This window comes from Stomoxys calcitrans, chromosome 4 (assembly GCF_963082655.1).
Source record: "Stomoxys calcitrans chromosome 4, idStoCalc2.1, whole genome shotgun sequence".
Classification (NCBI taxonomy): Eukaryota; Metazoa; Arthropoda; class Insecta; order Diptera; family Muscidae; genus Stomoxys; species Stomoxys calcitrans.
The window spans coordinates 113328757-113345753 of record NC_081555.1 but is presented as its reverse complement, the minus strand read 5'-3'; the positions used below and the strand labels follow the sequence as shown (position 1 = coordinate 113345753).

At 40.5% G+C, this 16997-nt stretch overlaps 1 protein-coding gene across 5 annotated transcripts in view; it reads right to left on the bottom strand.

The window, feature by feature from the left end:
• Positions 1-16997, bottom strand: part of LOC106081174 (frequenin-1) — a 350182-nt gene that overhangs the window by 129551 nt on the left and 203634 nt on the right. The window lies entirely within an intron of this gene.

Below are 16997 nucleotides of genomic sequence, written 5' to 3'. Positions count from 1 at the left end.
GGTCATCCTTACTTGTTATACCCTATACCACTACTGTGGTACAGGGTATTATAACTTAGTGAATTAGATTGTAACACCCAAAAGGAAGGGAGATAGACCCATTGATAAGTATACCGATCCACTCAGAATAACTTTCTGATTCGATTTAGCTATATCCTTCTTTCTGTCTGTCTGTCTGTCTATCTGTCTGTCTGTCTGTCTGTCTGTCCGTCTATCTGCCCATGTTAATTTGTGTACAAACTGCAGGTCGCAATTTACATCCGATCGTCTTCAAATTTGGTATGGGCATGTTTTTCGACCTAGAGACGAAACCTATTGAAATTGGAAAAAATCGGTTCAGATTTGGATATAGCTGCCATATATACGTTTGCCCCATTTTCCAGTAATACTGCAATAAAATGGTCATTTGTTAACCGAAACTTAACCGAAATTTGTTCATAGAAATCGGTTCAGATTTGAATATAACTCCCATATATATGTTCGTCCGATTTGCAGTAATAATGCAGTAAAATGGTCATTCGTTAACCGATTCTGTCGAAATTTGGCAGGAAGGATTTTCTAATGATTCTCGACATTACTGGTGACATGGAAATCGGTTCAGATTTAGATATAGCTCTCATATATATAACGCCCGATTTTCACTCCTAGAGCCACTGCAAGCGCATTTATTGACCAATCTTCCCAAAGTTGTGTACAACGCTTTCACCGACGACTTCCACAATGTCTATAAAGTTTGCTCGAAATTGTTTCAGATTTGGACATAGCTCTCTTATATTGGGCTGCCCAAAATGCATTTTTAATAAAACTTTAAAAAAACTTTTATCAAATATACTTTTTTTTACACTTTTTTTCGAAAGCAAGCTAAAAGTAACAGCTGATAACTGACAGAAGAAAGAATGCAATTACAGAGTCACAAGCTGTGAAAAAATTTGTCAACGCCGACTATATGAAAAATCCGCAATTACTTTTTGGGCAACCCAATATATATACTCTTGTCCGATTTACAGTAATATTGCAATAAAATGGTAATTTGTTAATCGATTTTCTCGAAATATGAAAGGAAGGATTTTCTCTTGCTTTTCGACATTATAGACGAATTTCATAGAAATCGGTTCAGATTTAGATATAGCTGTCATATATGTATATCGCTTGATCTTCACATATAGAGCCACTGCAAGAGCATTTTTTGACCAATTTTGCCAAAATTTTGCACAATGCTTTTCTCGACGAGTACCACATTATCAAATTTTGGGTAATTGGCAATAATGTTGTCATTTGTGAACCGTAGTTATTACAATTTTAACATATTTGCTCGAAATGTGATAAGGTCTGTTTAATAACCCATTTGAAAACATCCGGCGAGGTCCATCGAACCAAAATAGGTTCAGAAGCAGACATAGCTCCCCCTTTGTAGGGTAGTTGTAGGTTATTATAAAGTAAGCACCGACCTAATTTTGCCTTTCCTTACTGGTTTTCTTCTTTTATTTCGCCTTTGGCGAATATTTCTTTGAAATTTTGTATTCGATAAGATATCCTTAAAATGTTGTTACTGGAGAAACTTTTTGAAATGTTACCTATTGAGCTTTTTACTTAAGTCTTTTAAATATATTGGGTTGCCCAAAAAGTAATTGCGGATTTTTTAAAAGAAAGTAAATGCATTTTTAATGAAACTTAGAATGAACTTTAATCAAATATACTTTTTTTACATTTTTTTTTCTAAAGCAAGCTAAAAGTAACAGCTGATAACTGACAGAAGAAAGAATGCAATTACAGAGTCACAAGCTGTGAAAAAAATTGTCAACGCCGACTATATAAAAAATCCGCAATTACTTTTTGGGCAACCCAATATAAATGAATCGGACTTAGCCTGCATTTGTGTATTGAAATATTTTGAAATGATTATTATACAATTATATTTAAGTCCCAGAATATTTTGTGCTGGTTTGTTAGCTAAGAGAAATTATGTTAATTTCCCCTGGGGGAAATATGTTATTTTTCCCACATCAAACCGGGACACCACAATTATATCCAGCATACATAAATAGCCTGTGTCTGCCTGTATGTGACTACCAGTCAATACACATCTCACACATTGAGGTCGAGGCAATCCCATTTCAATTTCAAAAAATCAACATTCAATTTAAAATATTTGATAAGGGGCCAACTGACACAGGTCTGGCCCACCTTTAATGCTCGAGAGAATCATTAAGTGGTGCATATGGTGTTCGAACCCTCATTTCATGTACGAGTTTGAAATTAAGTGAAATTGTTTTGCCATGAATTGGAATGAAAAATACATAAAAGGGAGCTGTCGTTAAATATTTCCATGGCCAGGAGGGTGTTTCGGGTTGGTGTCAAGTATTTTCTCTCTCTCTTAACTTTGGTCTAATCTACAGGGATAATTAGGCAAATGAACTCAATACCGGAAATGATTAAAACAAGTACAAGCAGACGAAAAATGTATGTCATTTGTTGTGCAAGTACAACGCCCTTGTCCCCATTAGCCAGCATGCCACTGCTCGTAGTAGCAATGAGCACACACTGGAGTCAACACCATTGCTATCACATTATTGATTGTGGGAATGTTGAAAATTGTTTGCATCTGTTTCGAGTACTCGCATACAAACACATTGGTGTATCCCGAATGAAAATAAGTGTTGATGGGTTGAATGAAATATGGTCGTTAATGAGAGTTATGGCATAGCCGCAATTGAGTACATTAGCATTTGTACAAAAGTACTTTCATAAATTTAGAGAATGGGGTGTACACTATGTCATAAATACCAGCTATATATCAGTGAAATTTATTTCCTTAATAAATTATTCAATTTTTAGGGAAGTACATACCATAAATACATTGTAACCTAAATCTAATCAAGCCCTGTGTGGGTGGCTCACAAAGTTGGACTGGGTTCAAAGTTTGCGCTAGCGGGGAAGCACGGAACTCAGAAAGTACTTCGACAGCAGCAGTTAATGAAGCATCTAAGGAGAAATCGTCCACACTGGAAGTGCCCTGTGTCCTGAGAAAGAGTGGTTCCACAGGTTTCTCACCTGCCCCTGGATGCGTGCGGAATCTCATCATGACAAGTTCTAACAAATCTTGTGAGGACAAACTGCTGGTGGAATCAGAAGACGAGGATAACGTAACAGTGGTAAAAGTTCTGAATTCGGTTTCTGCAGATAAATCTCCACTCCATTGCAAAGCCGCTTCGTCGGCACTAAAGTTCCTCCTGATGGCAAGGGGATTTGACGTCATGGGAGACAAAGAGCCTGTGTTCTTGCAAAGAGTAGTCCAAATGTTGTTCTTCTTCCGTCGCTCAGCACTGAAGATTTAGTAGTAGCCAGCCTTGAAATACACTAGTCTTATTACTGAGGGTATAATAATTTCGTTTGTAACACCTCCAAATATGCGTCTAAGACCCCATAAAGTATATATTGTGTTGCCCAAAAAGTAATTGCGGATTTTTCATATAGTCGGCGTTGACAAATTTTTGCACAGCTTGTGACTCTGTAATTGCATTCTTTCTTCTGTCCGTTATCAGCTGTGTTTTGTTTTGATATCACTTCCAACAACTGGGATCTTGACTTCTTGAGCCTCTAGAGAGCGCAGTTCTCATCCGATTTGGCACAAAATTTTGTGCAACGGCTTCTCCCATGGCCTCCAACATACGTGTGCAATATGGTCTGAATCGATCTATAGCTTGATACAGCTCCCATTTAAACCGATCTCCTGATTTTACTTCTTGTGCCCCGAATCGGACTATAACTTGATATAGCTCCTCCTCCTCCGTCCTTATCCTTCCTGCGCAAAGAACTCGACAGCTACGATCCATGGTGGGGGGTATATAAGATTCGGCCTGGCCGGACTTAGCACACTCTTACTTGTCGAATATATTTGCAAGTTGCAATCTGGCGATTTGTAATAAAGGGAATAAACCGACCTTTATTAACAGGAACAGGCAGGAGGTTAGAGATATTACATTTGTATCGGATGATATAAGTGGAAGAATATGCATCTGGGATGTCTTGCAGATGAGCACAGCTTCTCTGATCAGCATTTTATTAGTTTCAGTGTCCTATCCTTTCTAGACCAGAAAAGAAAGTGGAAACTGCGGAGCATATAGACATAGTGATCAAGAGGATCATATCGTAGGCCCTGAATGACTCGATTGTGTCAGCATGTCCAAGCCAAGGGGCAACCAGCGACAGCCATGGTGGACCCCAGAGCTGGTTGATCATCTAAAAAAGGACTGCAGAAAACTCTTCCACAGAGCGAAAGCCACAAGAGCACTACACGATTGGGACTTCTATCAGGCTAAGCAAAGAACATATAAGGGCGAGCTGAGAAAGGCTCAGAACAAATTCTGGGTGGAATCCTGTAGCTCTGTGGAGGATACCTCTGAGGCCTCTAGGCCTGTCCTCGAGACGTATTACGGTGGGGTATATTCAGAATTCAGAGAATGTATGGACAATGTCTAGAACTACTTTTTGATACACATTTCCCGGGAAATTCTAAAACGGACAACGTGGCGCCAGAAGAGGTTGTCACTGGCATGCATTCGTCGGAGGTTGTTAGGGAAATTGTGTCTGAGCCGATAAAAAGTTTCGACCCCATTAAGTCGCCAGGCCCTGATGATGCATAATGGTTGACTTACAAGCTGTGTCTGATAGACTGGTTCCGTGGCTTAGAGAGATATATTCTGCTTGTATTACCATGTCATATATACCCTTGGGATGGAGGGACACAAAAGTCATTTTAAGAAAGATTTTCGTCCTGTTAGTCTATCATCCTTTACGCTGAAGACTCTTGAGAAGTTGATGGAAAGATATCTTAGGTGGGCAAAGATCCCTGAAAATCGCATGTCGCGGCAGCACCTTGCGTCTAGTAAAAGCAAATCCACTGAAACAGCCCTTCACGACCTAGTCGGCTACATAGAAGGTTCTCCCGCCGTCAAGGATTCTACAATAGCAGGATTGGAATTTCTAGGCATCAACGCTACTGATGAAAAGTTTATTAATAATTTGCTTACTAAAAGATGCATGGGATCTGTGGATCGAAAAAGATGGGTCATCAAAGAAACACCTCAAGGAGGTGTACTGTCTCCTCTATTTTGGAACACAGTCATTAGCCATATGTTAATGTCTCTGGAAGAAAAAGGTGTAAAAGTGGTCATGTATGCTGATGACTTGGCAATTGCGGTTAGGGGATAGTTTTCCAGCACTCTTAGAGATATTTTTTAGGAAGCTCTACATTCCGCAGCAACTAAAATTGTCAAGGTATAGATCCTAACAAGAGAGAAGTAGTTCTTTTCATCAGCAGATAGTAGCCTACAGTGGCACCTGTCTCCTAGGGAGGAGGAATGTTCCATTTACAGAAAGCGCAAAATAACTGGGTGTTTTGACAAGAAATTGAACTTCAAATCCAACATTTTAGAAAGGGCAAGAAAGGCAAATCTTGCCCTATGCACCTGGAAGGAAGCCATTGGCAAAAGTTGGAGGTTGAGACCGCGCGTTATGCATTAGGTATATACTGCAGTTGTTAGACCTATAATGCTATATGGTATTTTGGTCTGGTGGACGGAGCTTCAAACATCCACCCACTGTTCAATACTCAACCGGATCCAAAGTATGGCTTGCTTGTGCATCACAGCCGCACTGAAGATGACATCATTTGATGCACTGAACTTAATGCTACATCTTATGCCTCTAGACATTGTGGCTAGACAAATTGCTGCAACCACTGCTGTGAGACTTAGGAGCTTTCTCTTTGGTCATGTGGCGGCTGCGGACACTGTGTTATCCTTGATACAATGTCCGGTGTTCCAGGAAGTGTGGATTACACTCTACTTGAGACGCTTTTTGATAAAAAGTACTGTACCACTATTTCTGATAGAACCAATTGGAACTACGATATACCTGGTAATAGAAGTTACATAGACTTCTATACGAATTATTCCAAACTAGACGACCAGGTGGCCTTTAGGGTGTACTCTAAAGATCTAGAACTGGTCATATTGAAGAGGTTACCCGACCACTGCTGTATTTATCAAACGGAGATCCTTGCAATTAAGGAAGTTGTGGAATGGCTAAGACATAGTGTCATAACGACGATTGGCATAAATATCTTCTCAGACAGCCAGGCAGCCATTAAATCCCTGGAGAACGTATTTCTGAACACAAAAACCGCCCTCGACTGTCGCAGATCTCGCAATTAGATGGCTGAACATTTCAAAATTCACCTATTCTGGATGTCAGGCCATAGAGATATCCCAGGGAATTGTAAAGCGGAAGAGCTTGCGTGACTAGGAACTACCTTTCATGCGACATGTAAGCTAAGTTTTCAGGACCAGGCCCGAAGGGCAACGAATCATAGATGGTTACAATGAGGGGTCTGTGAGCATTCCAAAACTATGTGACCTAATCTAGACTTTAAGAGGACTACCGCTTTGCTGTCACTGGATAGAACAGATGTCTCAGTCATTGTGTCCATCACGATAGGTCACTGTCTAATCGGAAAACATGCTGACAGGCAAAAGGTTGTCAGTAACCTCTTTTGCAGAAGCTGTGAGGACATCGAAGAAGAAGAGACTATAGAACATCTGCTGTGTGTGTGTCTCGCAGTGGCAGTCAGAAGCAGTTCTACTTTAGGTTCTCATTTCTGTGAGAACCTGTCTGATTTAACGGATATGAACATTCGCAAGTTGTTGGGCTTTTTAAAGCGATCTGGATGGTTCAGGTGTGGGAACTAGAAGGCATCTTCCTTCTTTTGTTGCTGTGGTATCACAGTGGACAAAAATGTCTAAGTGAGTCTGATAGCAGACTGTCATTTAAACCTAACCTAAAGGGCTCAAGAATTCAAATCGGGAGATCGGTTAAATGGGACCAATATCAGGTTATGGACCGATTTGACACAAATGTTGGAAGTCATAACTGAAAACTATCTGCAAAATTCTATCCAAATCGTACACAAATTCGGGCTTCCAGGGTCTCAAGAAGTCAAATCGTGAGATCGGTTTATATGGAAGCTATATCAGGTTATAGATCGATTTGGACCGCACTTGGCACAGTTTTCGGAAGTCATAACGGAACATTATCTGCAAACTGTAAGCCAAATCTGACAAAAAATTTTGCTTCCAGGGTCTCAAGAAGTCAAATCGGGAGATCGGTTTGTACGGGAGCTATATCAGATTATAGATCGATTTCGACCGAACTGGGCACATTTGTTGGAAGTCATAACCGAACACTATTTGCAAAAATCTTACAAAAATTGCGGCTTCCAGGGGCCCATGAAATCGGGAGATCGGTTTTTATGGGACCTATATATAAATCTGAACCGATATGGCCCATTCGCTATCCCCATCGACCTACATTAATAGTAAGTATCTGCGCAGAATTTTAATCGGCTAGCTTTACGCGTTCGACCTCTATCGTGATTTCGACAGACGGACGGACTATAACGACTGAAAATGTCGATCGAGAAGATATATATTGTAAGGGGTCTTAGATCAATATTTCGAGGTGTTACAAACGGAATGGCTAGATTAGTATAATCCCATCCTATGGTGGCGGGTATACAAATGGGAATCTCACCAGCAAAGTACGACTGAAAGCGGTCTATAACCTGATATTGCTCGATTATCCTTGTGCGGTTCCTAGAAGCTTTTATTCTTGCTTGGTTTGGCAGAAATTTGGTACGCCGAGTAAAATTATGCCTTTCAACAAATTTTATTTATGGTGTTGAGTTACAAAGATTACTTTTAGAACAGCATTGCCAGATGTAAATGTTTGGTGTGTCCTTGATGAGAGTTATGTATTAAAATTTCTGTTTGATTAAAAAAAAACTTACACCTATTTTTCTATCCACATGTGTATATGTATATGTACACCGGTATTCACAAAACTTAATAAAGATGTAACCGATATCTTTTATACAGCTGTGAAACAAACCTATTTTAGGGCTTCATTAAAATTTGTGAAAACGCCCAGTAGAAGTTTAATAAAAGCTTCTAGTTTCTTTCAAAATTTTAATTCAATGGCCTGGGGCTGTAATCATCGAGTGTTGTTAACTACAACATTCAATTTAAGAAACAAACATCAATTTAACGGAACCAATAGGTGTATGAGTGTGTGTCGAAATATTTTTGTGTGTGTGTGAATTTGCGTTTGTGTGAATTGAAAGTAAACACAGAAAATGCAAAATGTTCACATTTTCCTCTTCGAAATGTCGAAATAGTTCATTCATATCTGTTGATGGGTATTGGCATGGTTTTGCTTGCTTCGTTGAACACATGCACATATACACATGGTGTGTGTGTGTGTGTTAGTGCATTTCCACACATTACATGTGGAGAATTTGAAATTTTTAAATGAGAAAAAAGAAATTGATTTTCACTTTGATTTATTATTTACACAACAAATCAAAGCCTTTACGGTTTTACACACAATTAACCATGTTTGCAAGTAAATTAGCCAAATTTTCCGAAAGGTATGGAAGAAAAATACGAACAAGTGTTTACTTTAGCTGGTAAATACTCAGTTAACACATTTAGAAGCCACATTCATTGGGAGAAGATTTTTAAGGCAGTGCTTTTTTGGGTAAATATTTACACATGAACAGCAAAGGTATACTCTGAGAATTGGTTAATTGGCAGAAGAGATTTCGTCTCATAAGCAAAAATGAAAAATTATTAAATATTTGAATTTACTTGAAGGAATTCATTTGTATTAAGGGGGTGTAATCAAAATAAGATTAAAAGGTATTAATCAAATATTTTCTTACGAGGGGCAAGTAATGGATACATAATCTAAATTATCGACATAAAGTTTAAGAAATCAAGGTGGTTCGCTTGAATTGCTGCTTACTGCCGCTTCAACTAAACATGTAAGGATGGGCTAGAGTGGGGCAAAGCCTACCGTTTGATAGAATACACCACATAAATTTGCTTAAAATTTTAATGTAGAATTTTGACCAACATTTTGACTAACATATTTTGATGTACATATTGTGGGAGTCATAGTTTAAGACGCTGTGTAAAATTTTAAGAAAATCGGCTAATAAATGCATTTACAGAGACCCAAAAAGTGAAACATATATTGAGAGATGTATCTAAATCTGAACCGATTTCCAAGAAAATTACGAAAGATCATAAGAGTTTTTATTTATTTACTCTTATGATCTTTCGTAATTTTCTTGGAAATCGGTTCAGATGTAGATACACCTCTCAATATATGTTTCGGTTTTTGGGTCACTGATTGGGATAATACTCGGCAATGGTGTTGGAAATCAAAGCAGCAGTTCTCAAGAAGTCGAATTTGTTGTTACATGGGGGCTTTAAAAGTTTAATGACCGGCTCATAAGATTCGGATCATAAGAGCCACTGATGTTGGAAGTCAGAACGAAGGTCCTTGTTCCAAATTTCCGCCAAATTGGATCAAAGTTGAGGTCTCTAGCGGCTCAAGAATTCAAACCACTTGCAATTGCCAACGACCTACATGAATAAGAAATATCTGTGAAAATTTTCCAGCGGATATCTTTATTTGTTCGAACGTTATCGTGAATTCGACAGATGGACACGGACGGATGAACATGTCTAGGTCGACTAATAAAGTCAAGACGAACAAGAATATATGTTTTATAGGGTCTCAGGTCAATATTTCGAGGTGTTACAAACGGAATGACTAGAGTAATATACCCCCATTCCATAGTGGTGGCTATAAAAGGCTACCAGTAGCGCAGAGGTTAGCATGTCCGCTTATGACGCTGAATGCTTGGGTTCGAATACTAGCGACACCATCAGAAAAAATTTTTAGGTGTGGCTTTCCCCTCCTAATACTGGCAACATTTGCGAAGTATTATGCCAGGTAAAACTTCTCTCCAAGGAGGTGTAGCACTTCGGCACAACATTCGGACTCAGATGTAAAAAGGAGGCACTTATCTAATCTCAATGATAAGGGCCCTCCTTTTTATAGCCGAGTCCAAACGGCGTGCCGCAGAGAGACACCTCCTTGGAGAGAAGTTTTACCTGGCATAGTACTTCAATTGGACTGCACTCATTGATATGTGAGAAGTTTGCCCCTATTCCTTACTGAAATGTTCATGGGCAAAAATTTGCATTTGCATTTTTCAAACATTGCTGAGTATTTCATTACCATTAGGTTAGATTAGGTTGAAAAGTGGGTGCAGATATTAATCTGCCCCATGCCACAACAGACATACCCCTAAGCCAGTAATCGGCTTGTCGTGCGCTCTAAAAGCTATAAAGTAACCTCGAAAAACTGAGGTTTAGGTTAGGAATTCCGCGCTACTTACAAAATCCTTAATTTTTTTCAATACCACTCCCCTAAGTTAATTCATGTCTGGAATCGTTTCCTCATCTAAGTGCCGGTATCTGTTAGTCGCAAAAGCCGGCCAATAACAAAGGAAATGCTCCAACGTCTCACCGTCTTCCCCACATGCCCTACACATGCCGTTACTTGCCGCACCGATTTTGCATAAGTGAGCTCCAATGTAGTAGTCCTATGTGCCCCGTTATGACACCAATAGCTATACTGACCTCCTTCCTGCTTCCTTTCAGTAATAGCCTCGTCTTCTCTCGATCCGAATCTCCCCATAGGATTTTCGTCGTCCTACAGACTGTTTCGCTGTTTCACAGTGTTACATGCGCGTTTGTCGCCCACGCCCTTAACTCGGACTGCGTCGATGGCAGTTCTCCGGCCTTCACAACCAAATCGTCTGCACTTTCATTCCCCCTTACTTCGTTATGGCCCGGCACCCAAATGATGCGGATTTGGCCATACTCAGAGAAGGCGTTAATTTCCTTCTTACACCGCAAGACTGTTTGTGACCTTACAGTCCTGGTTGTTGTTGCCCTTATGGCAATTTTACTGTCGGTAAAGATGTTCACACTCGACGTCGTCGCGTTAGTACCAAACCACCTCACGCATTCGGTGATCGCCCGGATCTCCGTCTGCAGGATCGTCTGATGGCCAGGCAGTCTAAAACAGATATTAGTCCCTGGGTTCTCAATGTTGAACCCCAGGCCCTTTCTTTCGCCTAGCTTTGATCCACAAGTTTAACATGATCTTCTAGACGGCAATACTAGAGGTCCGCCAGTCTAAGACTGTGCCTCTGGCACCAGTGCCTCGCACTCAACCTCAAGTGACATCTCAGGTGTCCGATGACCTCCGGAAACCTCTTACATTTCTTCCAGGTTTCCTATCGTCGCCTCAATTATACCGCGATGGTATGAGCTGCTCCCATCCTCAATCCATTCTGCCATCGCCTTAAGTCTTATAGCCGCAGTGGCTGCCTCACACTTAATCTGTATGTCAATGGGTCGGATATCTAGAATAGTCTCCAGTGCCCTAGTGGGTGTGGTCCTCATCGCTCCGCCTATGCCAGTGGGCTATCCTCGGACTCAGGCCCCATTTCGAGCCTACGGCCCGTCTTTATAAAGCCCAACATATGGGAGCCATATCAGTACACTTCCAATTCAGTTGCCTGCCCAAAATCACACCTAAGTATTTGACCTTGTCAGATATTAAAATCGTCTTATTGTTAGATATCCAAATCGTTTTATATCGAAATTGCGGTGCATTAAATTGGCCCACCTTCGTCTTCCTCGTGAACAGGCATATTTCAGTCTCCTTTGGGTTAACAGTGAGACCTCCGGGTCTAGCCCAGTCATATGTCATATGCAAGACCCTTTCGGCCCTTCTGTTCGGATCCTTACCCCTTTGAAGTATTATAACATCGTCTGCGTAGCCGACTGGTTCAAATCCCTCCTCAAACAGCATCCGTAATAGGTCATTTATGGTGGTCACCCATAGGAGTGGCGATAAAATGCCCCCTGTGGCGTGCCTTGTGCCACCTTTTCCCTTATATTTATGTCATGGGATCCGCAATTTATCCATCTGTTCCTTAGCATACGTTTTATCCAGTCTCTAAGGACCGGATCCACCCGGAACTAGTCTAAGGATTGGATCATTGTGTCGGGCCGCACATTGTTAAAAGCCCCCTTGATGTCAATGCATACCGCCGGGGTGTACATTTTGGCATCGAAGTATTCTTCTATTTTATGCAGAGCCTCGCTTCAGGGCAGTCTCTACCGACCTTCTCTTAACATAGGCATGATGTTTGTATTTGAGCAGTTCGCTGGATGTCCTACTCTTTATCATGGTGTTCAAAATACGCTCCATGGTTTTGGGTAGAAAGAAAGTAAGGCTTATGGGTCTGTAGGCCTTAGGTTTTGCATAACTTGCCTTGCAGGGCTTGGGCATAAACACCACCCTTGCCTCCTGCCAGGTTTCAGAGTATATGCAAGTCCTAGGTATGCAGTGAAAATTTTGGCTAGATGAGGCGCCAGATAGTCTGCCTCTTTCGGTAGTAACGCCGGAAATATTCCATCAGGGGCGGGTAAGTTAAATGGTTTCAAGCTCCGCAAGGCCTCCTTCCCCATAAATTCCGTAATTATAAACCTTCGATCAACGTCATTATTCCAAGATTGCGGTGTCACCGTGAGTCCCGTCGTATCCTGTAGAAAATGGGTTTTCATCAAAAGCCTCAACATGTCCTCCGTTGTCTCTGCTCTCACTCCCATGTCGTCTACTAAGGCTTCAGTGTGGATATGGGTTTTTGCGAGAAACTTTTTTATCTTGTCAGCGTCATTAACGCTATCGACCTGTTCGCAGAACAGCTTCCAGGAGGCACGTTTGCCGCTCTGGTAATCTTATTGTATTCCTTGCACCGTGTGTAATACACATCCCAATAAACTTTCTCTCTTTTACGACGTGCTCTGTTAAAAAGTCTGCGTACCTCTTTCCCAATATTGCGAATCTCCTCGGTCATCCTGGGTTTTTCTTGAGCTGATTTCCATTCCCGAAGAGGACAACTATCTTCGAAGGACACCACCAGTGCAGTCGGAATCCTGTTGACATTTTCGTTAATGTCATCTTCAAAGATTTAGGATTTTCTTATTTCATTCTTTTAAAACTTCTCATTTCTTATTTTTCAGCATCTTTGCTCGTGGTATTCTTGATTCCATTTTAACTTCAGATTATGGAATTTAAAGTTTATTTTCAATTAGCTTTTAGCTTTTACAATGGAAATGCATTCCCTTTCCCAGCTCGAATATTCCTTTCCAACATGCTAAATGCAAAATCTTTTGTTTTTGATCAATGTTCCATTTAAAATGCAATTTGATTTATTGCAATTCGTTAGCACAATGCGCCAATAAATCTCCCATTGATTTATTAAGTAGAACATAGCGACCTTTGACATATAAAACTGGAAACAAACAATAGAACGGAGAAATTCGTCAACCAAACTACAAAATGGGGGTGGTGAAATTTATAGGCAAAAAATATTCATTTTATCATTCCGCCCAAGGTTCAAATATTCTGAATAGTTTTAAAATGTCAAGACGTTTTTGGGATGGTTTTGTGACTACCCCTCATTCAGTTTTAAATACGCTGCAGTTTTTAAGAAAATAACGAGCGTTAAGTTTGGTTGAGTTAAGTACTACAAAATCTGACCTTTAAATCACCCGAACCTGATGGAGACGAGAGTCTAGCGCCACATGTGGCCATTATTTTTACAGCCTGCCTATAACTTCAATATGCTCCGAAAGCCTGTCAAGAGGTAAGGGTGGCATTTTTACCAAAGCCCGCAAGGCAAGTTAGGCGACTAAAGCCTACAGACCTATAACCCTTATGTCCTTCCTACTCAAAACCATGAAACGCATTGTGTATACCATCATAAAGAGCAGGACATCCTGCAAACTGCCTAAAATACAAATAACATGCCTTTGGGAAGGTCGGTGGAGACTACCCTGCACGAGGTTATGCATAAAGTATGAAGGAAAATATTTTTCACCAAAGAGAATGCTTCCTTAAAAAGGAAAATTTATCATCTTCAACTTAAGTTTTCTAATCCTTGGCTCGAATCTTCAAACTAAGAATAAAAATGTTTTCAGTGTAAACGGGCCCTGGGCTCGAAATGGGACCTGAATGCGAGAATAGTCCTCTGGCTCTACAGGAACGTGATTTGACCAATATTTACCTTTGGTCAAATCACGGCCTCAGTAGTTCGGTGGACTGTGATGGAGAAAAAGTTCAACGTAGGGATAATAGAATAGGCCCAGATAATATGTTGACTAGGCATAGGAGGAACAATGAAAACCACGCCCACTAGGGCACTGGGGACTTATTAAATATTCGACCCATAGACAAACATATTAAATATGAGGCAGCCACAGCGGCTATGAGACTTAAGGCAATGGGAGAGTAGATAGAGGATAGGAGTAGGTCATACCATCGTGGTATAATCGCAAAAACGGAAGAATGAAAAAAGTTTTTCGATGGAATAACTTGCGATCGTATGCTGTTGCCAGCGGTACTGTCTTCGATTGACGGAACTCTTGTATGGCCATCTGCAAGATCATGCCACACAGATGGATCAAAGCAAGAGGACAAAGTGGGTCTACATTAAGACTACGATCTATATTGCCTGACCATAATACGGTTCTGCAGGCGGTGAAAATCCGAGCAATCAAGGAATGCGTGAGGTGGTGTGGTGTTAGCGCGAAGACGACGAGTGTAAACATTTTTATGAACAGCAAACTGGCCATCAGGGCATTAACAAACAGGACGATAAGGTCACGAACAGTCTTGGAATGTAAGAGGGAGATCAACACCTTCTCTGAGGATGTCACGATTAGCTTCGATTGGGTATTGGGCCATAGCGGAATAACTGTGAATGAGAAAACAGACGATTTGACAGTGAAGGCCAAAGAACTGCTTTGTTAACCTGAAGCCTTTCGGGTGGACGCAGACCGAGTTAAGGGCGTGGTCAACGAACGCAAATCCTATGGGGAGATCCGGATAGTGAGAACACGAGGCTATTACTGAAAGGAAGTAAGAAGGAGAATAGTATAGCTTTCGGTATCATAACGGCACACAGAGGACTACGCGATCACTTATGAAAAATCGATGCTGAAAGTGATGTCATGTGTAGGGCATACAGGGAAAACGATGAGACGTTGGAGCATTTCCTTTGCCATTGCCCAGCATTCGCGGCTAACTGACACTGGGGACACAATATCAGATATGAACCAACTAAGGGGCGATGTATGGAAAACAATTAGGGATTTTGTAAACAGCACGGAATTCCTTTTCTATATTTCTTTTTAGTATTTAGAGCGTACAACAAGCTTATGTGTATGCCCACATTGGGATAGGGCGTATTAATATCCGCACCCTTTTTTCAACCCAACCTAAACTATTGTAGACCTCAAGCGGATTTTTTGAAATCAAAATCACATTTTCGCTTTTTAAGGAACTTACACGCTAAATTAGAAGATCGGTATATATGGCAGCTCTAGCTAAATATGATCTGATCTGAACCATATGCTGGTCTGATGACGGGCTTAATACAAGTCACTGCATCATATTCCAGCAAATTCGGGTTGTAAATTCAGCTTTTATGGGCTTCAGACGCTTAATCGGCAGATGGGTCTACGTGGCAAGTTTATCAGAATAAAGACCGATCTGAACCATATTTGAGTGGGATATCGAGAGGCTTTTATAAAGTCACTACTTCAAATTGTAGGGAAATCGAATAATAACTGCGGCTTTTATGGGCTTAAAACCCTAAATCAGCAGATCGATCTATATGGCAGCTATTTCAAAATATGGCCAGATCTGAACCTCATTTGAGTCCGATGTGAGGAGGCTTAAACTACTCACTATTTCCAATTGTAGCGAAATCGGATAATAATTTAGGTTTTTATGGGATTAAGTCCCTCAATCGGCAGATCGGTCTATGGACCATACTAAGGTGTGATGACGGAGGGATTAAAACAACTCCCTGTTTCAAGTTTAAGCGAATTCGGGTAATAAATGCACTTTTTTGGGCTTAAGATCCATAATCGGCAGATGGGTAAATATGATTTCAGTCAAAAAACGGGAGTTTTTAGTCAATTCGCTATTTCAAATTTCAAATCGGGTAATAAATGCAGCTTTTATAGGCCTAAACCCTTAATCGGCAGATCGATCTATATGACATAAAATATGATCCGATATAAATATGATCCGATCCGAACTATACTTGAGTTGGATGTCGGGAGGCTTAAAAAAACTCACGGTTTCTAATTGTATCCAAATCGGTTAATAAATGCGCCTGTTAGGAGCTTAAGACAGCATATCTGTCCATATGGCAGCTATATGTAGGTAAGGTCCAATATAGGCCATATTCGGATTGAATATAGGGACCCCTAGTACAACTTCCTTTTTCGAATTTCAGCGAAATCGAATAAAAAATGCGGCTTTTACGGGATTATAGAGTCTTAATCCTGTAAAAGTCGCATTTTTTGTCCGATTTCGCTGAAACTTGAAACAGGACTGCCAGATCGGTCGATATGACAGCTATAGTCGCCCTTCAAGAACTTAAACTACATATAGAAGAAATACGAGACTGTTCAAAATTTCAACCTAATATCTCAATTTTTGAAGACGGTAGCGTGATTATAACGGACAGACACACGGACGGACAGACGCAGGGTCTATAGGACCTAAACGGCCGCTACTACAGGCCATATCGGATGAAAAACATATCGTAGATATATCTAAATCTGGACCGACTTTGATGAAATTTAGCACACGTGCTAAGACGTTACAAAAAAACAACTCACGCTAAATTTTTTAAAGATTGAACCGAAATTATGGCGACTACAGCGTTAATATATATGGGAGATATATCTAAATCAGACACGATTTCGATAAAATTTTGCAGAAGTATTAAGACGTCAAATAACACCTCTCATGCAAAACTGCGTAAATATTAGACCAAAATTTTGGCGACTACAGCCTTAAAAGGTCATATTGGATGACAGTTATACATAGGAGCTATATCTAAATCTGATCCGACTCTGATGAAACATTACACATTTTGGGACGTTGAAAAAATCACCTCGTGTCAAATTTGGTAGAGATCAGACCAT